Source organism: Vipera ursinii (assembly GCF_947247035.1).
Source record: "Vipera ursinii genome assembly, chromosome: 3".
Lineage (NCBI taxonomy): Eukaryota > Metazoa > Chordata > Lepidosauria > Squamata > Viperidae > Vipera > Vipera ursinii.
The window spans coordinates 78,244,684-78,268,969 of record NC_139516.1 but is presented as its reverse complement, the minus strand read 5'-3'; positions in this window follow the sequence as shown (position 1 = coordinate 78,268,969).

Below are 24,286 nucleotides of genomic sequence, written 5' to 3'. Positions count from 1 at the left end.
GCATTCTGATGGTGGTGCGTTAATCCTATTATGTCCCAAAGGTCATATCCTGCTTTCCTGGCCCTTTGGCTGATGACTGTTGGATTTTTTGGTGTGAGGGATTGTTGATTCTAGGGATCTTTGTCTTTTGAATCCAAGTTTCCTGGCTCCAATGTTTCTGACAAGATTATCACATCTGCATTTCTGCAGACCTGGTTTCTGTTTGGGGTAGAGAGACTTGGGGGTGGTGGTGGTTGGTTTCTGCCTTTAAGATCCTTTGGGGAAATATATTCTGCCTTTTTAATATTTCCCCAAATCTTTCTTTCTCTGGATTCTTCCCACAAAACAATGGATGGAAACTAATTAAGGAGAGAAGCAACCTAAAACTAAGGAGAAATTTCCTAACAATGAGAACAATAAACCAATGGAACAGCTTGCCTTCAGAAGTTGGAGGCTTTTAAGACGAGACTGGACAACCACTTGTCTGGAATGGCATAGGCTCTTCTGTCTGAGCAGGGGTTGGATTAGATTAGAAGACCTCCAAGGTCCCTCCCAACTCTGTTATTCTGTTATTTTGTGGTAATTCATTATCAGGCATGCATGCATACCAATTTTTAAACTGATTTTCTGTTATGAACTGGTCAAATGGTTTGAGAAGATGAGGACCTCATAGTTTCCTGAGATTTCCAGCTGAGCTCAGAACTTTTCTAAGTTGTCTATGATGTACAACCATTTTATCACAACATGTGAAGTAAATAACCACTCTGATTTGTATTCAGTTTATTCAGATAACGCTTCTTGATCTTTTGTGAGGTTATACAGGTAGCCTTCATTTAGCAAATATAACTAGGAGTGCTAACTTAGTCATTGAGCAAAGCAGTCATAAGTAAAACTGCAACTATGTTTTCCTTTCTTTACAGTTATACAAAAGTCGTAAATGCAACAACTGGTTGCAAAGTTACTTTTTCCATTACCATCATAATTGTGAATGTTCATTAAATGAGGCAGTTACTAAACAAGAACTACTTGTACCACTAACTGATATTTCAATTATGTACTACAGTGTTACATTACTATTAATTGTTGCCTGAATTTGTTCCCAATTTTTCATGAATATTGGAAATATTTTGCTTAACTGAAATCAGTGCCCACTGAAATGACTGGAGCTTGACTTGATTAACTTATCCTTGTAACCAGTGGTGGGATTCAGCCAGTCTGCAGCACTTTGGCAGAACTGGTAGCTAATTTTTTGTTGCCCAGACCCAGAATGGACTTCTGGAAGCAGCATCTACATAGAGAACCAGTTGTTCACATATTTGAATCCCACCACTGCTTGTAAACCCCCTTATATCTTTCTTTCACTTTCTCTTTCTCTCTCACTGGAAGCTTTTATGTAATTCTATATTTTACTGCAGCAATAACTTATTTTAGAATGAGGGCCCTACTACTGTCCATATTCCATAGTTCTCTTGGTTTGCAATTTTATGATAGACAATTATCATAGGCCTCCCAGAGCAAAGTTTCAGTGGGAGATTTTCATTAGCCTTTTGGCCTTTATTATATATAGCTGGGTCTGCATACACTCATGCGCTGCAAAATTTCCCATTAAGTATTTGCATTAGCTCTGGGCAAAGATATCTTCCTGAATCTTCTCCTATCAATTCTCATTCAGTTTGATGAAAGAGTTTGTGCTTAGCAATTCTTTCAAAGAGACAGAAAATGTTGGAAAAAAATTCCCATGGGTGTAGCATGGTGTTTAGTTATAACGTATTATTCAAGGGATATGTCTGAATGTCCTGTTTTTCATTGTTAAAATACTCCCACTATTGATTTGCTGCCTCTTTGCTTCCCACTCTTCAACTAAATCCCAAGGGAATACATTAAGGGGTGACTTGCCCTTGTGGTCTTTTTTGCAGTAGGATATTCATGTCTTTCTTATTGTTGAACTGGATTTTCGCCCTTTTTAAAAAATGCTGGATAGTTTTTTCCCTTCCTTGACACACCTGGAAAAATGTGTCATCCAATTTTGGTGAGGAACTTTGAAGGACTATTTAGTCTTGCTACATTTTAAAAGATAGAATATGGCATGCATCAGCTTAAAATAGATTATTGTGTGCCAAGAGATGAATGACATTTGTATAGGTAAGACGGATGCTGTTTTAAAAAGAAAAGATGGAGATTTTGGCATTTGATCATATGTGATGTCCAGACTGTCTAATCCAGAACCTCTAAGGTTTTTGGCAAAGTCTTGAGTACAGTTCCAAGGATCCTGCAAAACTAACCACCAAATTGTAATTATAATAAGACAGAAAGCCTAAACAGTTTATGGATTGCCTCTCCCATTGGAAACATGCTCAGACATTAATATATGTTGGATAAGCAGTTCTCAAGAGACTGCTGCTGTTGGAGACTCATTCATCTGGCAGATGGGAGAATACCATCTCCCATCTTGCTGTTAGGTGATGAAAGTACATTCTTGGTGGCTGGATCTGGCCCTCACTATTTCTGTATTTAGAAAATCTGCATAGAAACATCCATTAGTTGCTAATAAGATGATTTTTAAAGTTCACATTAATTTTGATTTTATTGTTCCATAAATATCCATGTCATCCAATCCTCTGGTCATGACCTTGTAACTTAAAATTCTCTTGTTTCTTAGCAACATTCACTATTTCATCCAGACCAAACAATAACCAGCAAAATCCAGTTTCAATTCCAACAAATCATATATCTTTCCCTTGCATCTAGAAATACTTCATATTTAACTCCTCATGGTTTTTTCCCTTGCTGTACAAATTTATATATATGTTTGTACCACTATAATGGTACAAAACAGGTATTGAAACAAAAGTATCATTCTTGGCAAACCATTCATTTTTGTTAAAGAAATTGTTCCCAAAAGTAACAATTTTAAAATGCCTATTTCAATCCACATCTTAACATAATTATTTTGAAGTAACATACAATTCATGTTTATCACAATAATGCCCAGGTGTTTACTTTTTTCTCAATATTAAAACCAGTTTTCTCCATATTTTTCATATTTTCGTTAACATCTTCATCTTAATCTTAAAACATGCTAATATACCAGTCTTTTAACTTTCATAGTGATGTTTTTACTCCTTCTAGCGGATCTTCTAAAATTAACACCAAATCATCACCAAATGCCCTAAATTTAAGATTAACCTTTTAAAACTTTAATTCCCATAATTCATTTTGTCTTATATCTCTATTCAATACCTCAAGAACCAAAATGAACAAAAGTGGAGACAGTGGAAATTCTCACCTTGTGTCTTTTTGAACCTCACAAGGTTTTGTTAGTTCTCCATTAACAATTATTTATGCTTTCTGAGAAAATAAATCAATCTTAACCACTTAATAAAATTATAGCCAAGGTCCATGTGTTGGAAAAGACTGGTTTTCTTCGTGGAAGTTTTGCATTTTAAATGACGAAGTACAAATCTTTTATTAAAATATGTTAAAAACTACTTTTATTTTGAGATCAGAGCCATTGCCAGTAAATACTAGCTGAATGGGTGAATACTGGCTGATTGGGTCCCCTTCCCCAAAGGAGTTATATTTAGTAGGGTAAATTGCTGATCATTGCACACTTCGTTTTGTGTCCAATGAGATTACAACTCAGCATGAAGAATACATTGTGAATATAGCACACAGCCCAGTGCCACTGTTTTTAGAGGCACAGGGCCCACATGTCTTTACCCATGGAAAGTGTTTAGGCTGAAGAATTGGCTGGTGAACTGATGTGAATCATAGTGTCCACATAATTTGCTTCCTGCACAAAAAAGCTTTGTCAGACATCCTGAGAACTGAGAGAGCCACTGTGGTCTCATGGTTAAGGCACCAGACTAGAAAGTGGGAAACCATGAGTTCAAGTTCTTCCTTAAGGCATGAAAACCAGCTGGGTGATTTTAGGCCAGTCACACTCTCTCAGTCCAACTCACCTCACAGGATAGTTGTTATGGGGAAAATAGGAGGCTGAAGGTGAGTTGTATATATTCACTACCTTCTTTGTAAAAATAATAATAAAGGCAGGATATAAATAAAATAAAAATAAAAAAATAAATTAAAAAAGTCCTTTCTCTTGCTTAAGTAATAGTCCATGGCAGGCATGATAACTATCCAGTAAAATAAAATAAAATGGGAGATATACAGATTGAAATATGTACACATCTTTTTATATTTTCATCCTTTTCTCCTATCAGTTTGTTAACAGCAGCAAGGCCTACATGGATAACCATGGCTTTTTCTTCCTTAGTATAGTGCTGGCATAATTGTGCCTCATTTCATGCCTCAAATATGGGCAAGAGCTTGCAAAAGGAAAGACTCTAATTAGTGTTGTTAAACAGAGCCAAACTACTAAGCTTTGCATGTCAACAATGCCACTGCTGGAGCGGCAACTCCGAAGGGTTGGCAGGTCCTGCTACTGGATAGAAGTTTCTTGCTTTAATTGCAAGTTTATAAATCCTGTAGATTTAGAGTACACGAGCCAGCCTTAACTCATTCCAATGAATCTGCATTCATGGCCTTCTAATAAGTCCATAACTTTCATTTTGCCACTTGCATTAGCCTTGAAATATTATGCTGCTTAGAGAATTAATAGAATCATCTGGGGAAAATTCTGTGCTAAATTGGGTTTAGATGCAATGTACTTAATATAGCAAAGACTTTTGCATCTATCTTTGTGCTCAGTTAGGATGTTGTGATTATTTTGTAGCATGCGGCAGCCCATAAAGTAGAGCTTTGAAAGTCTATATTTCACATTGTGTTCATATCCCTTTACTTTAGTTATTATACAGTAATTACTCTAATTGAAATAAATTTGCATCATTGGTGGAGATAAACTGCATGATTACTATTTTCTACAAGTTTCCTTTTCAGTAAGAAGACAGGCCAAAGTGCTCATTTCTGACTTAGGATGATTTAGGATGAATTATTCTTTGTAATAAGTTATTTATTAAGAATAAGGTTTTTTTTCCCTAGCCAAGTAAAGTCTGACCAATTGTTGCTGGCTACAAACTCAGCAAACACCAAGATTTCAACATTTCTGACAAAAGTCAGTAACTGAACTGTTGAGAAGTTGGTGTTTGCTGAGTTTAATTTTCTTCTTGCAGACATTATCATTATCAAACTAGGAAATTACACCAGTGCTTTGACATTGATCACTCCTGTGTGTCAAGGCACTAAGACAGTTTTCTAGTTTGATGATGATGATGATGATGATGATGATGATGATGATGATGATAACAACAACAACAATAATTTGGAATGGACCTTGGTCAGGCAGGAAACCCTATACCATTTCAGATGAATGGTTCTCCAATTTCTTCTTTAAAACTTCCAGTGTTGTAGCATTCACAACTTCTGGGGACAGGTTGTTCCACTGATTAATTGTTCTAACTGTCTAACTCAGGGGTCTTCAAACTTGGCCCTTTTATGACTTGTGGACTTCAACTCCCAGAATTCCTCAGCCAGGCACCCTGGCTGAGGAATTCTGGGAGTTGAAGTCCACAAGTCATAAAAGGGCCAAGTTTGAAGACCCCTGGTCTAACTGATATAACATAGTTACTGCTGAAATATTTCCAAGAAGAAAACCAATTTCTTAGTAAATACCAAAATCCCACGATTTCAACCCCGAACTACACATACTCTCCAACACTGCAATATTTGAACTGTCCCTTTCTCTCCAGAAATCCAAAATTTCACCCCCTTCTGTTTGGAAAGTTATGATCAGTGAATAGAAAAGAGATATGTGTGCAATTATGTGCTGCATAACTAATTTGGCAAGAATCCAAAACAAAGCGCTCAGCTTATTTTAACCAATTTGCAATAAGGCAAAAGTATAGCAAAGTTTTCCTTATTAAGTTTCTGGGGGACCACAGACATCAGGTTTACATTTTTATTCAAAGGAACAGGATATATATTCACATCCAGTTATTTTCTGTTTCCAGTTTGTGAAAAGTTCTCTCTTTTTCTCTCTGCTTTTTTATAGGAGGGAAAAAAATCAAGCTGGAATGAATAATGTGGGACAAGGCTGGAAAAGATACGACATGGAGAAATTGGGTATAAATTGGATGAGGTACTATAGCTTCAAAGTGCTTGGAGTTATGGGATCATTCAAACTGCAGGACTGCATTTGATAATGGGAAGAAGCATTAACATTTGTGAACATTTCTTCAACGCATTAAAATAGCTGTATCCTTTGGAAAGTTTGTTGCATTGTGCTTTAAAGACTGCCTTGGTTCTTCATTTATGTGCAGTAAGTACATGGCCATCTGTTTCTCTTCAGTGATCGTCCCACTGTAAGGGTTCTCTTAGAATATTCCAAGTTGCTTCTCAGAAAGTCCTGAGAAACAGTTGCATGGGTTTTACAAAATACTCCTTTGAATACTTTGCACAGCTTGTTATATACCACTTCCTGAAGCTTTAATGCCCCAATAGCAATACAATGACTACATTTAACAGTTTATTTTTTAAAATCTGTTTGGGCTGGGCCAGTGGCATCCATAGTTAAATTGAGTGGAGGGGTTTAAATGTAGCAACCTTAAGCAACTGTCTGAGGCTCTGCATTTGAAAGTGTGGGTCCCTGACAAATTCTAAACCAAAAACATCTTGATTACCAGAACCCAATAAACACGTGCACTTAAATAGGTCAAAATAAAAACAAATATTTTAACTCCCCACGAAGTAAGAAAACCAGACAAATATATATGAAATAGATAAGAAAACCTAGGTCCAATACTATGATATTTTTTATTTGTCCAGAGTAATCATATAAAATGCAACATACACAACAGATGTTAGGTTGAATTTTATTGATGCACCAACTAATATGCAATCCTTTCTCTTCCAAGTGATATAAAATTGAAGTTCAAAAACTAAATTTAGAAGGAAGACCATCAAGGCTTTTATTAATGTTATCTCTACTAAAATATTAAAGTTAATTTTCATGTACAAAAGATTCTGTTAAACTAAGTTTATTGATGCATTCTAAGCATTTTTTTCCAGTAAGAATGTCCAAATGAATATTTTAAAAAAATTAGATACAAGTTGCTTTAAAGATAGCTTTAGAATGTTTCTACATCAGTTCCCAAACTACATTGCCTATACCAAATTGGCATCATAGTACATGCAAATGACTTACAGATTTGCTTTTATGCTTTGACTTCTTATGCAACGATCAATAAACTCACCAGAGTATGATATTCTTAATAAATCCCATTTTGTAAAAATTTGAGTGAATATGACAAAACTCTAAGTCAAAAACGTCATCCTGAGAAGAAGGCTTGTACTTAGTGTAAAACAGTGGTTTCTTGTTTTTGAGTGCAAAATCAAAACAGCAAAATCTGTGAAACTTGAATAGGGCTCTTGTTTCCTTGGTGGCACAGTGGTTAGAATGCAATATTGCAGGCTAACTCTGCCCACTGCCTGGAGTTCAATCTCGTTGGGGCTCATGGTTGACTCAGCCTTCCATCCTTCTGAAGTTGATAAAATGAGGACCCAGATTGTTGGGGCAACATGGTGACACTGTAAACTGCACAGAGAGTGCTGTAAAACACTATGGGGCAATGTATAAGTCTAAGTAATATTACTATTGCTATATAACATAGGTTTGGATTCAAACAAGCATCTATATCACTAGATTTTTTTCAACATTATAGACATGTTAGGCGGGAGATTGCAGAAGTCAGAAAGATTTGCCTTCAGACCAAGAGTTGACCATGTAAAGGTTTAATATTTTCAGGAGAGGGAATGATTATGAAAAGAGGTAGATTAGATTGTAGGAACTCAGTGCTCCAGTTCAGACTTTGTGGGATGCTTCCTAATGCTTGATGATAATATAGCTGCTGCTGTATTCTTGCCTCGTGGATGGCAATTATACCACAATCACACAAACACAAAAATCATGTTAACATAATAGGCAGCAAGAGGTCATCCTATATTACCTTAGTCTGATTGCAGGAATTCATGACCTGTTTCTTAAAGGCTAGGATGTTGTTATTTCTTGTCTCTGAAATTTTATTTACAGGTCATCAGTTGTTCAAGCATATAAAAAGTAAGTGGAACCTTCACCCTTCATATACTACCTAACTGTATTTGGATATTTCTAAGCTTCATTATTTTCAGCATCCAATCATTCTGAGAATTTCTAACACATTTGAATTTTGCAAAGCAAAAGGTTTAATTGGAAGTACGTGGATTAAAAAAAGAGAGATCAGAAAACATTATTTGCATTATATTTCTGGTATTTAAGTTATCACTGACAACAATAGAAGTAAGTCCATTTTCTGAACATTTTCATTGTTCTTCTCTTTGCCACAGTCAACCATTTCATAACGTCATTGACAAAAACTAAAAAATTAGCAAACCATGTATTAAGCTTTAAAGTTAATTTCATTTCCAAAACTTGAAAATAATCCATGGTAGTCAAACTTCTTTGTCTGCGTTTGCAGTGCCCCTTTTCTTTTGAATCTTTATTAAGTTTGAGCCTTTGCAGGTTTTAATTACTAACAATGTTTTCTCTTTTTTTTCTACAGAAGTAGATCAGTTCAATTGTAATAATTTTATAAAGCTTTTTGGATGAGCTATTATTTTAACATACATAACTGCAGACAGGATTTGGAAGCCTCCTTTCCTTGCCATAAAACCAGAAGTGCTTTTATTTCTATAGACATCATTGCTGTAACTCTATGGACCACAGACCTAGAAAATACTCTTTGGAGCCCAATGTCTTAGCATTAAACTATCTGGCCATTTACTAACATGTAGACATAATGGCTACACTGGAGTCTGTTAGATTAATAGCACATGGAGTTGTACAATGGATAGTAATGACTGAAGTGGCCATTATAGTTTATTAGATTATTGATCTGTAAATCTAAAGAATTTGCTTGCCAGGCTGTGTTTTGCTATACAACTTTAATGACTTGTTGCAGGAACTCCTGGGTAACATTCTGAATATCATTTAATGTTTTTTTTAAAAAAGGACTTGTTCACAGCACAATTGATAATGGAGAAATTGCATAATTTCAGCCATTAACTAATCTTTAGATTGGTTTTCAATCTAGAGAAACATGTTTATTTTGCATCAAAATCATGTAAAACTACTTTTCTGATAGAATGTGGCTTCCATCTTCTAGTTAATCAGTGCAAATGATAATGTGAATTTTATACATGAAAATAAAGTATTCCAGTTAATGTGGAAATGGTATGGGACAGTTGTGAAGGAAACACAGGAAACTATCCTAAAACAGAAATGAATTGATATGTTTATCGTTGTCTGGGGATGGACATATTAATACTGAATTCTCTAATTTCTCAGTTTGAAAACGGAAACACAATTCCTTTTTGAAACATGTACTACCCTAAACATTCCAATAGAGTGCTATTAAAGTGAATAATTTTGTTTATTCTGTGCCTTTTAGTTAGTCTTGATTTCTGGCAATTGCCTGAACAACTATCCTGTAGTTCTTTTGGCAAAATTTCCCAAGGCCATTACCTTCATCTTAGGACTGAGAGTGACTGGCTCAAGGTCACCCAGTTGGGATTTGTTCCCAAGACAAAGCTAGAATGCAGGTATAACCACTAAACAAACCGGCTGTCTTTGGGGCTATTTTCTTACTTTGAATGTGTAGGCTAGAAATTATAATTCCTGTATATAAAAATGTATGCATTGCTGAAAATGAACACAAATTATTTTGAAATTTCAGGTGAAATTTTCTAATAAAATGCATATATTAGGAATATCAAGTATAAAGTGTGAATTGTAGGTCAAAGTGCATGGAAAATGACTATAAACTGCATTTTTTAAAAAAAACATACAGAAACAAAACATATCAAAATTAGAAAAAAATCAGAAATGGAAATAAACCCAGAATAATTTAATTTAATTTAATTTATTAATATTTCTATACCGCCCTTTTCCCGAAGGACTCAGGGCGGTGTACAGGGCAAGAATAAAACACAGAATTACAAAAGTTAAAAAGTAATTAAATACATGCCCATTAAAAACAGTTAATACATAATAAAAACTCCAATAAAATGACAGTAAAAACCCCACCAATCCCCCCTCAGGCCAGGCCGGCTTGTTCGAACAAGTATGTTTTTAGATCGAGGCGAAAGGAGCGAAGATCGGGCGCCGTCTGGAGCTCAACTGGTAACTGGTTCCATAGTTCCAGGGCGCCCACAGAGAAAGATCTCCCCCTGGGGGCCACCAATCTACATTCTTTGACCGGTGGCACCCTGAGGAGGCCCTCTCTGTGGGCACGCACAGGGCGGAGGGAAGTTGATGCCGGCAGCAGGTGTTCCCTAAGGTATTCCGGACCCCTGCCATGTAATAGAAAGTCCAACTTCCATTTGTTGCATTTGACCCCCTTTTCATATGCAAAAAATCACATATGAAAAATATGTAAAAGAAAATATCTTAATTTTGTCTGAATATTGTCTATTCATTGTCTTTTGGTCCTTTAACTTTAAGCTTAAAATCTAATAGTTGATTTTCATAAGCAAACTTAATAATCTCTACTTTGAATGCCTCACTTTCACATGCCTTTTAAATCAGGGTTCTCTAATGGTATTGTCACTGTTTTTGTAATTATTATTATCTGTAATGCTATTAGCTAAAGTAATATTTATTAAATATTTTCATGTAATAAATGTTTGGGGGATCGTTGAACAATTTGAAAATTTATGAAGGATAAGTTAAAGAGTTTGAAGACCCCTATCTTAAACACATTTTCCTATCCCTTACTGTATGTTTTGTTGTCTATTGGGTTTTTTATGTTTTAAACATTTTTATCTTTTTACTCTTTATTTTATGCTCCACTGCATTGGGGTTGATTTAAAAAAAAATCTGGTAGTATAGTAAATAGGTAAATAACTAAATAAATAAAGGCTCACTTTCCTGACTTTTTAATAAATCTTGGTCATTTTTGTTTCAGAGCTATATTATTACTGTTGTTTCCCCTTCTTGGGAATCTATTTGACTTACATTTGTTATTTGAGGGTTTGGGATTACATTCTCACATCTGACAAACCCATCATGTTGGGTGTGTTGTTTGCTTTCAGCATAATGTAGAATTTTAACATAGCCATAATGATATGGAAACCATGAGTTTATGGATTAGTGCAAGGTCTGGTGCCCAACAAATATAGTTTACTCAATGAAGGAGAATATTTGTAGCTCAGGGTTGAAATGACAATCCTAGACCAGGCTAACACCAAAAATGCCAGGGAATTTCTAGAAGCCTAGCACTGTGACAAATCAGCCAAAAATAGACACATAAACATTAACAACATCTATAGATTATGCAAAAGAGACAATCAACCAGCCCAAAAGAGAAAAAGACTCTAGCACCTCTTCACCAGCACTCAGATCAGCATAGATTAACTTGAAGGTCACCTTCAGACCAACAATCAAGTAAGCCACACCCCAATCAAGAAACTGCCACAGACCCATTAGTAAACAGCCCAACCAAAGAATCCCTAAGATGGCCCCACCCACCCACCCAGACAGGCAAAACACTAAAATATAAACCAACAGCAAACAGCACTTCTTAGAGCACTCCTGCCTTCACCTCAGGGATTAAAACCAACTTTATGTTTAAATGCACATGAATTTAAAATGACTTTTAAAAAATAGTTTCAATTCATATTAGCAATAACAACAGCATTTAGACTTTAACAGCAACAACAACAACAGTTGGAAGGACCTTGGAGGTCTTCTAGTCCAACCGCCTGCTCAGGCAGGAAGCCCTATATCATTTCAGACAAATGGTTGTCCAATCCCATACCATTTTACAGCACTCTCTGGAAGGTTTACAATGTAAGCATTATTTGCATATTTCCCCCCAACAATCTGGGTTCTCATTTTACCGACCTCAGAAGGATAGAAAGCTGAGTCAACTTTGAGCCCTGTCATGATTGAACTCCAGGCTATGGGCAGAGTTAGCCTGCAATATTGCATTCTAACCACCACCAGAGCTCCATTAGCTACAGACAGTTCATTGTTTGTAAATCAGCAGCATCTACATTTGCCCTGAGTATTTACACATCAGCCCTAAGTATCCAATCCTTCATTTTGTATTCTTTTTCATGACTTCAGAGTTAAAACTTTGGCCTTTAGTTTGGCAGCAAATTTATACCTCTAAATACCAAGGGTTAAGTGAAGCAAAACATTTTATTTTACTTTTTTTAGCTCCTAATCTCAAGCCAACAACCACAACATATATTCCATCATGAGAAAGTAAAGCAGTGGAGTGGGGAAGACTGGTAAAAATGATCCAATCAGGAGGCAGGAATGTGACATCATTTTATAACCTCTGTTGGTATTCATGTTTCTTCTGAAACCCACAACCTAAATAAGTGTAAAGGCCACTTGGCTCAGCCAGGTACTTTCCCTTGTGAAGCCTTTCCAGCAGCAGATGAAAAGTATCCTTATGCCATCTTTCCATGGCTGGGAAAGCCACTCCCCTCATCACTGTGTAGTAATGTAAAGCAGCTGAGTGAAAGTACAAGAATATCAGAATGCAACTGGAACTATTATTGAAGTAGCCTTTATCTAAAACAAGCTTCAACTTTCTCTTTTCAGCTGTCCTATCACCCATCTTATCAATCAACTTTAATAAAAAAAAGGCAGGAAGGGCCTTTTTGCATCCGTCTACAGCAGGGGTCTTCAAACTTGGCCCTTCTATGAGTTGTGGACTTCAACTCCCAGAATTCCTCAGCTAGGCATGGCTGAGGAATTCTGGCTGAGGAATTCCACAAGTCACAAAAGGACCAAGTTTGAAGACCCCTGATCTACAGTCATCTACCGCAATCCTCCATGTGGGTCAGGAGGTTGGTTAAGGTTCTAGGCCCTGAGTAAAGAGGTACAATGAAGACAGCTAAAGAATTCTGAAGAAGTGAAGGAATTGTCTCACAATCTTTGAAAGTGTTGGGTAGTTCAAGGCCAGTATAACAGAATCTGGCCATAGTTACCAAGGAAGATATGTTGAGTGTGTTAAACAGATTTCCAGGTAAGAGAATTTCTGTTTAGCAGACACTGTTGCTATGTTTCATTATATTTTCATAAAACCAATGCTGGAATTATTTATATTTCTAAAAGTAAACTCATACCTAGGAGACCTTGACCCTAAATATTTGTTCTGTTAAGATTAGGAAGCACAGCAGCAAATCGGCCTTATTTTCAAATTCTTTATGCAAGAATTCCCTTTGTGGTCTTAGGCCGGTTTTATAGCTTTTGTACTGCTCCTGACAGCCATTTTTACCTCATTTATCAGTGTTCCTCTACCATCTCATCTCTCTCTCTCTGCCAGTCAAATACAATGGCATTGAATAAAACAGTTCAGTGGATGTATCTGTATATCACTTACAGCTCTTTCTAAGCCAGCTGTACCATCAGTCTGCCTGCCTTGAGATTTCTCAACTCTGATCTTTTCACAGAGCTAGTTTGCCCATTACTGCCAGCTTCACAGCTTGCCAAACTACTTACCTACCTGCCTGCCTGCCTGCCTGGCAAAGTCATTCAACTCTGAGACTAATTGGGCTAGTCTTATTCTTATACTCCACTGACTTGGCCAATAATCGTGATGAAATCTCTCATTAAGCTAGTGCTTCTTATGATCAAGTTAAACCTTTTCACTCTGTTTGAAGTAATATTTTTTATGAAATCATTATTTTTTTTCCTATAGCAAGAGAGAGAGGGGGGGAGATAGAGAAAGAAAGAAAGAAAGAAAGAGAGAAAGAAAGAAAGAAAGAAAGAAAGAAAGAGAAAGAAAGAAAGAAAGAAAGAAAGAAAAAACATTTTTTATGTGAGGCTGGGGTTTTAGCACTTCCTGGTCAGCAGTAGATCAATCTGTCTGTCTACCTTTCTATTCTTTCTCTCTCTCTCTCTCTCTCTCTCTCTCTCTTGCTCTCTTCTCTTTGTCTCTCTCTCTTATCTCTCTCTCTACCTATCTACAAATGTATTCTGTATGGCTGACCAATTCACTCACAGGTAACTCTGAGTGGTCTACAACAGAGATCCCCAACCTTTTGGGCACGAGGGACCAGTTCTGTGGAGAAAGGTTTTTCCATGGACCAGAGGGTGCGTGGTTTTGTGTGCTGCCTGCATCTTGTGGATGGGGCTTTGCTTGTTTGTGTGGACTGGTTGCTGGCATGCTGTGGTCTGGTACTGGTTCATGGACCAGGGGTTGGGGACCCCTGGCTTACAATATTAAAAATTCATTACATAAAAATCCCACCACCCTCCCATAGCAGCAGCAACACAATCAAGTCAACCACTTGATTGGCTCCATCCTCACTTGTACCCAGGTGCGCTGACAAACCCATGCCTTTAAAGACTTTGGAAAAAGCATCATGGTGAGGCCAACTGTACCTCAGAGGGAATGATCTTCCATAAAGAAGGATCCACCACTGAGAGGCCCTTTTGCATGTTTCCACCAGATGTACATTCCTAATAGCTGGAACCTGCAATATACTCTGCCTTCCCTCCTCATGGGCCAGGTAGATGTAACAGGAGAGAAAAGGTCCTTCAAGTAGTCTGGGCCCAAGCAATGTAACCTTGAATTGTCCCTGGAAGCAGATATCCTGTCTTCCTCTTGTTATTCAGGAGGTAACAAGGCAAATATTTCCTCAGCAAGTACAGCTTAATACAGCTGGGCTCACCCCCTTGCTTTGATGCATCAGTTGCTACTGCTGCACTAGTTTGATGGATTTTGAACCTGAGGATCAATTCTGCTCCATCCACTAAAGAGTTGTCTGTAATCCAGACATTTTAGAGCTTGTCTCTTTGCCTTCCTAGGTAGAATTTTGGTAATTTAAAGACTGCATTTCTGGAGAAAAATGAGATCTGTGGCAACCACAGGTAATTTGACTATTAATAATACAGTATCTTCTATACTCTTCACTATAGCTAAATTAACATAAAGCACTACCAAGCATTGGCAATCACAAAGCATTTAGAATGTTTTTTTTAAATGTCAATTATCATATAGCTACCTTTTCTGTCCCTGGGGTCTACCATCATTTATTGCCTATTGTCTATAGTTATGCTACTAATAACATCCGCAGCTGAAGTAATATTCTCTGCTTCCAAATGTGTGAATAAAAAAAAACCTGCTAAAAACATTTTTATTTGGTCCACATAGAGCACTTGCATGATACTTTGTGCAATAATTCTGTTGATTCTTTTTCTTCCCAATATACTTCATTTTGCAGTTCTTAAACCCTTCATAAAATGTCTCCCTTTCTTCAGGTAAGCAGATCCCCCCCATTCTTGCTTTCCTACTGTGTGCATATGAAAAGATACATACAGTATATATGGAAAGTATTTATGGAAAGTAGTATATATGGAAAGAGGGCAAATTTAACACATGAATGCATACCCTTTCTCATCCCTAGATTATTTCCCATTTGAATCACTTTTACATGGAGATTCCATATATTACAAGCTCTCCTTTGTTTGTGCTTTTTGATCTGTAATTCTACACCATGGGTCTTCAAACTCGGCCCTTTTATGACTCATGGACTTCAACTCCCAGAATTTCTCAGCCAGGCATGCTGGCTGAGGAATTCTGGGAGTTGAAGTCCATGAGTCATAAAAGGGCCGAGTTTGAAGACCCCTGTTCTACACGCATCAGTTGGTGTACACAAAGTGTGAACTAATTCAGAGATTCCTGTTAGGACTGATGTAGACATGACGATTTCCACATTCCCAAGTGATATATTTTTTTTGTGTGCTGTATCTGAACTGCCTCCTAGCAGCAGCTATTTCATAAAGTTAGAAGAAAAAGGTGACTTTGGAAACTAAGGCTGCCTTTTCGTCAGTTTCTAAGATTCCCGAAATGTTTGTATTTTAACATTTTATTTATTATTTATCTATTTTAGAATTATCACCCCTCCTTTTTCATATCAAAAAGGAATGCGCATTTGGTGCCCCTTCTCCCTGCCCTTTCTCAAGGCAATCTTAAGGAATACAGCCAGGGATCTCTTTAAGGTAGGCCCTGCCAAGAAACAGATACCATGTGATTGTGGATGGTATAATAACAGAATCTTGAAGGCATCCCAGGATTTATCTCGGTTCCCTTTTACAACAAAGAGAATCAAGATAGGGTTAGCTTGAGTTTCTTTCTCATATTCTCCAAGGCACCTGAAAGCAGGACAAGAAGCAATGGATGGAAACTAGTCAAGGAGAGAAGCAACCTAGAACTAAGGAGAAACTTCCTGACAGTTAGAACAATTAACCAGTGGAACAACCTGCCTCCAGAAGTGGTGAATGATCCAACACTGGAAGTTTTTAAGTAGAGACTGGACAGCCATTTGCCTGAAATGGTATAGGGTTTCCTGCCTTAGCAGGGGGTTGGACTAGATGACCTCCAAGGTCCCTTCCAACGTCTTCTTCTTCTTCTTCTTCTTCTTCTTCTTCTTCTTCTTCTTCTTCTTCTTCTTCTTCTTCTTCTTATTATTATTATTATTATTATTATTATTATTATTATTATTATTATTATTATTATTATTACCTTCTCGTTTCCAAGTTTGGGATGTTTTTTACCATGCCTTAACTAGCCCACATGATATCTTGAAGATTATCTACACATTCTTCTACGAATTCTGGTTTATAATGAATAGATATATAAGTCAGTCTTAGAGTTTTTCAAGTCCCCGCCTATTTAATTTACTTGGCATCTGTGACAAAAATTAAACCATAAAACTCCAAAACAATATGTTTGGGTTGACATATATATGAAATTACATCAGAAATTATATCAGAAAGACTACATTTTCAATCACAATGTTTTCCAAAGATGCTTTTTCAAGAGGCAACTGGACTTTCTTGTTTTCTTTGAAGACGTTCTGCTTTTCATCCAAGAAGCTTCTTCAGCTCTGACTGGATGGTGGGGAATGAAAGGATTTATACTCCTTGAAGACAGCTGGTCATTTGGATCCTTTCAGAGAGTCGTTGAGGCCACTTGGAGTCATCTGTGTCATCAGCATCACCTGAGTAGCCCAAATGGGTGTGGAGCCTTTTTAGAATTGCTGAAAGGACTGTGTTGTAGACTGGAGATAAATGATGTTGTATCCCTCCCTCTCTGTTGAGAGAGGGCTGTTCAGTTTTGGCACACATGGCCTCTTTGACCCCTCTTTCAAACCAGCGGTCCTCTCTATTCAAAATGTGGACTTTGCTGACATCGAAGGAATGGCCTTTGTCTTTTAAATGCAGATGGACTGCTGAATCTTGTCCTGATGGGTTTGCTTTCCTATATTGTGCCTTGTGTTTATGAAGTGGTTGTTTTGTTTCCCCAATGTACAGATCTCCACATGTCTCACTGCATTGTACTGCATATTCCATGTCGCTCAGTTTGAGTCTGGATGTTTTGTCCTTGGGATGGACAAGCTTCTGCCTTAGTGCATTCTTGGGTTTGAAGTGTGCACATCTGTTGCGTTGGCTGAAGATCCTCCTGAACTTTTCTGATATTCCTGCAAAAGGAGGAAGCAGAAGAGGAGGAAGGAGTTAGACAATCTTTGATTTTTAAGGTAATGTCTGCTGGACAGAGAACATGAAGAGGAAAAGGAGGTCATGTTCTCCTTTTGCTAGACATCTGGTAACCCTAGTCCATAGTGAATGGAACTAAAATGGAACTATCACAAGATTTGTGAATTATGCAAGGCTTCACAAAGCTGCAGAAAAATAGTGCTAGCCCTGAAATAAATATGCATTTAGCTATTCATTTTTCATCAAATGCAAAAGTGAAGAATGGAGCTGAATGATTTAAACATGTATATTCTAATCACATGTAATAGTTCATCAAGAATTCCCAATCACAATACTTGAATACCTAAATTGATACCTTACTTTCTTAAAACAAGAAATTTAAAACAGCCGAGTCCATGAGCTCTGCCACTTAATGGCAATATTCTCATCATTTAGGACATTTACATTCCTCCCCCCCCCATGGAAATGATGAACTACAGGAAGGATTACTAAACCCTTATTTTAAAACTGCACTGCATTTTAATAACTCCTTTTGCACACAACCTCTTTAAAAAATCTGTTTAGATGTTTTCATAGTTTACCTTCACAAAGAGGAAAACTTTCCAAAAAAAAGAGCAATAAATTTAGTTCCAAAGTAAAACTTTACTTTTTTTGTAGCAGGGGTTGTGTCTGTCACAAACAAAACTGTAAGCCTTTTCTGTCTTTTCTGACTTTCACATCCTTGACTTGGGCTCCACAATACTTGGTCTGAAAAAGTGAAAGAGTTATTTTAAAAATAACATAAGGATTTGAGAAAATAGGTTAACTACTTTCTGATCTATCTGGCTTAGATAGATATATCAAAGCTAGTAGTCACTAACCAGTAAACAGACTAAGGAAACAAAGAGACAGAGGGGCAGAAAATGGAAGGAATAAAAAGTTACACAACTGAATAAGAGCAGCAGTACACCACTCTGGCACAACTATTTGTACTCTCTTTGCCAATTTTCCCTCACTAATTCCTAATTCCTGATGCACTTGGGCATCAGGCTTGAATTCCAAGTTCCATTAAGGAATCTCCAGCTTGTTCTTGATTCTCTGAATAGCTGGAAACAACAAAACATCAGACAACTTGTCCCCTGAAGTCCCAGCCCTACTTCTCTTTGGAGAAGGGCAGTGTTTTTAAGCAGCTGACACAGCTGTGCAACTATAAGGAAGAACTACACTGATTCACCAATGTAGCTTTAATGCTAGCTTTGGGGTAAAAAACAGAACCTTGGAAGCAGATAACAAGAATGTTTCCAACCTTCATTTATAGTTTATTAAGATGAGGCTTCTTTGAGTTGATTTTTTTTTGGGGGGGGGGCAGGTTTCTTGTACTTCAGTTGTCAGTTATAAGCTATTGACACTCTCGATTGTTTAAAACTTCCCTGCCACTCTCCTTTCTACAATATCTCATAGGGGTGATAGAATACTTAAGAGTTGGCAGATGGCTTTTCATGAAGATTCACCATAGCCTGCAGTCTTCTGGTCCACTGCAACTTTTTTTCCTAACATAATCCCATAAATTAAATAATTTCAAAGCCTCTGCATCTGTTTCTATGGATTTAAACAGATTTTAGTCCTTTAAAAGAAACTATTATATCTGCAAATTTCATTATTTTTTATTAAAGAGTAAACAATTTTATACGTACTTATGGATATCTCTCATGCCATTCGGTGGGAGATATGACACTTGATCAAAACATTCTCCTTGGGCAGCTTTGGATGCAGCTGAACTGAAGCATGCTGATTTCTGTATCACCAAATCAGGCTCAAAGAGAATATGGTGACTGGTGACTGATATGTGTCTCCTAAGGTTAATCTGATATAGTCCATTCAACATTTAGATGGGAAGTCTTTAAAAAGAATCAAATGTCAACATCACCAGTACTCGGCCATGTCTTTCTTTTATCCTGTCTGATCTGAATTGGGAATTCATACAATTCAGGCATTATCTAAAATTAGAGCTTATAACTACTGGTGCAAAGTTAATGAAATAGAGACTGATAGACTCCCCAAATTATGCCTACTAGAGCAAATAAAACTACAATCACAAATCTCCTGGATCACCAAAGTAACAAAGAAGAGAGAGAAGGGCGGTATACAAATAAAATTATTATTATTATTATTATTATTATTATTATTATTATTATTATTATTATTATTATTATTAATAATAATAATAATAATAATAATAATAATAATAATAATAATAATAATAATAATTTTGTAAGAAGCTGTGGCCTTCCTGTCTCTTGTGTAACAGGAGAACAATCCAAAAAAAGAGTTGCCCAAAGAATTAAGGATATAGAAGAACAAACTGATATAGCTATCCTTAGTAAGGTGGGTAACTTGAAATGGCTGAGTAAATACAAACGTACTTTTCAAGTTACAACTCCCAAAACATCTTAGGGAGATATTTACGAGAGCGAGATTCGAACAGCTTGACACAATGGTCAGATATGGGAGATTTCATGCTATACCGTACAATGAGTGTCTCTGCATTTGCGAAGTGGCAGAGGTAGAGGACCTGGCTCACATCCTATTTGACTGTTGCCTGTATAAGAGGGTGAGAGACAGGTATCTTGGTCTATATACCAAACGAATGACCCATTGGGATCCCCATATCAAAATAACTTACCTTATGTCCGGCCAGAACTTGAAAGTAACATTTAACGTAGCACAGTACTTAAACAAAATGGTCCAGTTGAGATCTGCATATGTGGGATTGATTGGGGTAGATTGCAAATATAAAATATAAAATATAATGTTATCATATTTTATCTATATCTTAAATTATTGTGCATTATTACAATTTCATTTTAGATTGTATTTTATCACTATTTCATCTTAAATTGTATTTTATTTTAATTCCATTTTAAATTGTATTTTATCAAATTCCATTTTAAATTGCCTTTATCAAATTTTAGTAACAATTTGTTGCTGGAACTTTGCACTTTGATATGGTCCAAGGGATAATCAATAAAGACTTATTATTATTCTGTCTGATCAATTTATTGAATGTGAACGTCTATGGAGATTCTCAATCATCCAGGTCATGGCTGTCCCGAAAGTGCTTTTCCAAAAGGCAACTGGACTTTGTTTTTCCTTGAAGACATTTCGCTTCTCATCCAAGAAGCTTCTTCATTCTTCAGAGAACTGAAGAAGCTTCTTGAATGAGAAGTGAAACATCTTCAAGGAAAAGCAAAGTCTAGTTGCCTTTTGAAAAAGCACTTTTGGGATTACTGACCGAAAGGTGTTTTTTTTTGGCTGTAAAGTACGATGAGTAATCTTTGGTGATCAGGGGTTACACTTAGGATTTGGAAGGGTGCCTGGGATAATAATGCAAAAAAGAATGCATATTATTCATTTGAGTGAGAGCAGTGTTTTATGAAAATTTGGTTTTGGTGTGTGTGTGTGTGGGGAAATCTTTGGTTTTTTAAAACATTCTTTAAAGGTTAAACTGCAATTTATGTGTGTTTCAGACATCAGAGTAGCAAGAAACTACACTGATTTTTGATGAAAGAGGCTGAAAATATTTAGGCTTGGGAGTCTCTGTTTTAATAGAATAGATTAGAGCAAACCAAATATAGTTCTGCTTAGAAAAATAGAAAAAAAATGATAGGGCTATGGTTAATTATTACACTACCTGGGCTACAGGCCTACAACTTATGACCTGGCATTAAAGTGAGTTTCCTGAATCTCTTTACTGCCTCATGATCATCTGGGGCTTTGTAGTTTGAAACTGGTAGGACTAAAATTGGGCCAGTATTTTATTTCTTCCAAAAACTCAGGTTAGTTTTGGATCCAATGCTGTTTTTATATGGGAAGGCAGAAGTGGTACCCATGAACATGTTTTATCAGTAGAAACTAGCATCGTAATTGTGTTCTTTCTTATATGAAAATTGCCCATTCCATCATTTATGCATTTGGCAAAACCAGACTATAACACATTTTATGAGGAGCTGTTTTTCAAGAGTCCTTCAGTTAGTGTAAAAACCTGCCAAGTTGTTAACAACAGCATGTCCCTCACTAATCTTTCATTTTCTTTTCGGAGTCAATTCAGAATGTCAGTCACTGCTTTCAACCTCCCAAAATCCAGCCTAACTTAAAGGCCCATTTCACTGTTACAGATCTGTCTGTTATTCATAGAAATTGCTTTGCTGTCTCACTTTTTCTTCCATGGTGGCCAAAGTTTTGGAAGTTATTATTGGAAAAAGTAGAATCTGTACTCTTGTTGCTATTCTTCCTGGGCCAAGTTTTTTTTTTAAAAAAGAACTTTGATGAAATGACTTCTGGGTAATGCCACATGAGACAATGAGCATGTGCTGACATTTATTTCACCAGCAATGCACATCAACACATATTCATTATCTCATGCATTCTAGGCATTTCCTAGATAGAAGTCTTTTTTATCAAGATATAATCACAGTGAAAACCTAATTTGGGGTGGGTGGGAGAGAGAAACCTCATTTCAGAATGCTTTTGTGTCTTGCAGACCTGCTGTTTGGAATTTGACTTTTATTAGCAGAGGCAGCATTTTGTTGTACCATTGGTTGAATTGCTATTAATTGTGTTACCACTTGTATATACCCTTATTTTCGTTGCAAGAGAGTCACAATGAAGCTAATGACAACACCAACAAAACAAAATCACAATAAAATGTATCAAATGTATGGAAAAAAAATACAGTAAGCAGATCTTTAAAACTGTGGAGAGTGGGCTGAAGCAATAAAACAACAAAGTACTGTGGAATTTCTATTGAAATAATACTGGTGTATACTGATTGATTGATGGTGTTCAAGTGGTACTCCAATTGTTTTAGGACTGAATGTTGGAAGATTTTCTTTGGTTCGGGTTTCCAGCTGGGATGCAGATTTCCAGTTCCAATGGAAAGAAATGACATGAAGTGTAGCAAGCTGCTCGAAAGTAGGTTTATTACAGAAACCGGACAGAGTAAAGAAAACCACAATGGTTTCTGGACTAGCTAGTAGTTTCCCAGGCTGTGGGCTCCTGTTCTTATCCCTCTCCGGCTGTTGAAATTATGATTTTGATGTTATAAAGATTTATGGTTCATTTTCTTTCATCTCAGTTTGTGTCTGTGTGAACCGGTAGTCACCAATGTTGTCCTCAAGAATTATTTCTTTGTTCATGCAAATGTGTTTCTCTGTTGTTACAATGTTCCTAGTGAGGTTGGTGGGTCTAATCATTTCACTGGAGAGGTGTGTCTGTGGCTTCAGAAGGTTTCTTTTGACTTGGCAGTTTGCTCGGAACTGCTTCAGAGGGGTTGGGGGAAAAAAGGAATGAGACAGGAAAAACAGTTCCTTTGATCTTCTTAAATCCTGATCTGGCTCTTCTCTGAAATAGCACCTTTCCTGAGCGGTTCCCTATCCTTCCTGGCTTCATTTACATCTGTGATGGCAAGTTTATGGGTCTGGATTTCCTTCGTAATATTTTCTCTTTGAAAATATTTAATTGTAGGATTTCTTTCCCAAAGGAAATTACCCACTTGTTTTGGGGGTTGGGAAAATTCTGATGTGTAAAATGTTTCGTTTGGGTGTTAATGGCTAGTCATCTCTCAGTATAATAATAAATATTATTTCCCTGTTCTTCAAACATTCCATTTTCTACACAACCAATCTCCGTAATTCAGAGATGCCCTTTATTTCTCCCTAAGGGGTGTCTTCAAAAATGAAGAGGGCAGTCACAACAATAGTCCACCTGTTTGGGTCTTTTTTATGTTTGTTCCAAAAATGTTTGGAACTTCCCAAATATTCCATAGTGAGAAATTACCTAGAGGTAGCCATGTACTGCATTTTAAAGTGGCACGTAAAGTGTATTACATCTTTGAAGTTTCAGCTGTGGCAGAGTTGGGAACTGTGGTCCCTGGAATTCCATTTGTGAACTCCATGAGCCTGAGGCATCCACAGGAAGGGTAGGCAATGATGAAATTAGTGGCACACCTCCTTTACAATCTGCATTATGGTGACACACACGTATACAAAAGGAGCAGGGCTTGCATCACAATGACACGATGCTGCCCTCAGTATTTTGACAAAAGTCTTCCTTCTGATCCAACCCTGCCTCTCTGAATATGGCTGGAAAGGACTGTGGCTTGAAATTCTGGAGACCCATTGCCAATTGACATAAACGGTACTGGGCTAGTCACAACCCAATCATCTAATTTAATATGAAGCAACTTCTTATAACCCTTATCTGTTTAAACTGAAGAGCTAAAGAAAATCAGTAGACACCCTGTGAAATTCCTTTTCTTCCCAAAGGAAAGATTAGGTGAGGAGTGGAGTCTAAAAAGCACCAGATGTTCCCATATCTCTATGCCTTCCCCATGATGTCGTCAGTACCATTTAATGGGTGCCTCGGCTCTTCTTACACTAACATGAATGTGGAAGGACTCTCTCTGGGGGTAGATATATGTGTGCCAGCAACAACAATCATATGAAGATTAAATATGGATTTACAATTCAAACAATTCCCATCAAAGAAGCACAGCCCAATAGGGAAACCACTATAAGCTCCCCAATCAGAAAGTGGTGAAGGCCTAGTGATGGGCCAAAAAAAGGAAGGGAACTTTCACTCACCACGTGTTCTAAGACTTTTTGTCATCTTCTATTGCCATCATTCTTAAGGGCGAAGCAAGCTGAATGGTGAGACCCTTAGGCTACATGCTTAAGTTTAGAAAAAAAATCTTCGTATGAATATAATTCTTCCAGCAAAATATTTCCCTCCGGTGCTTTTGCATCAAATGCATGAAGT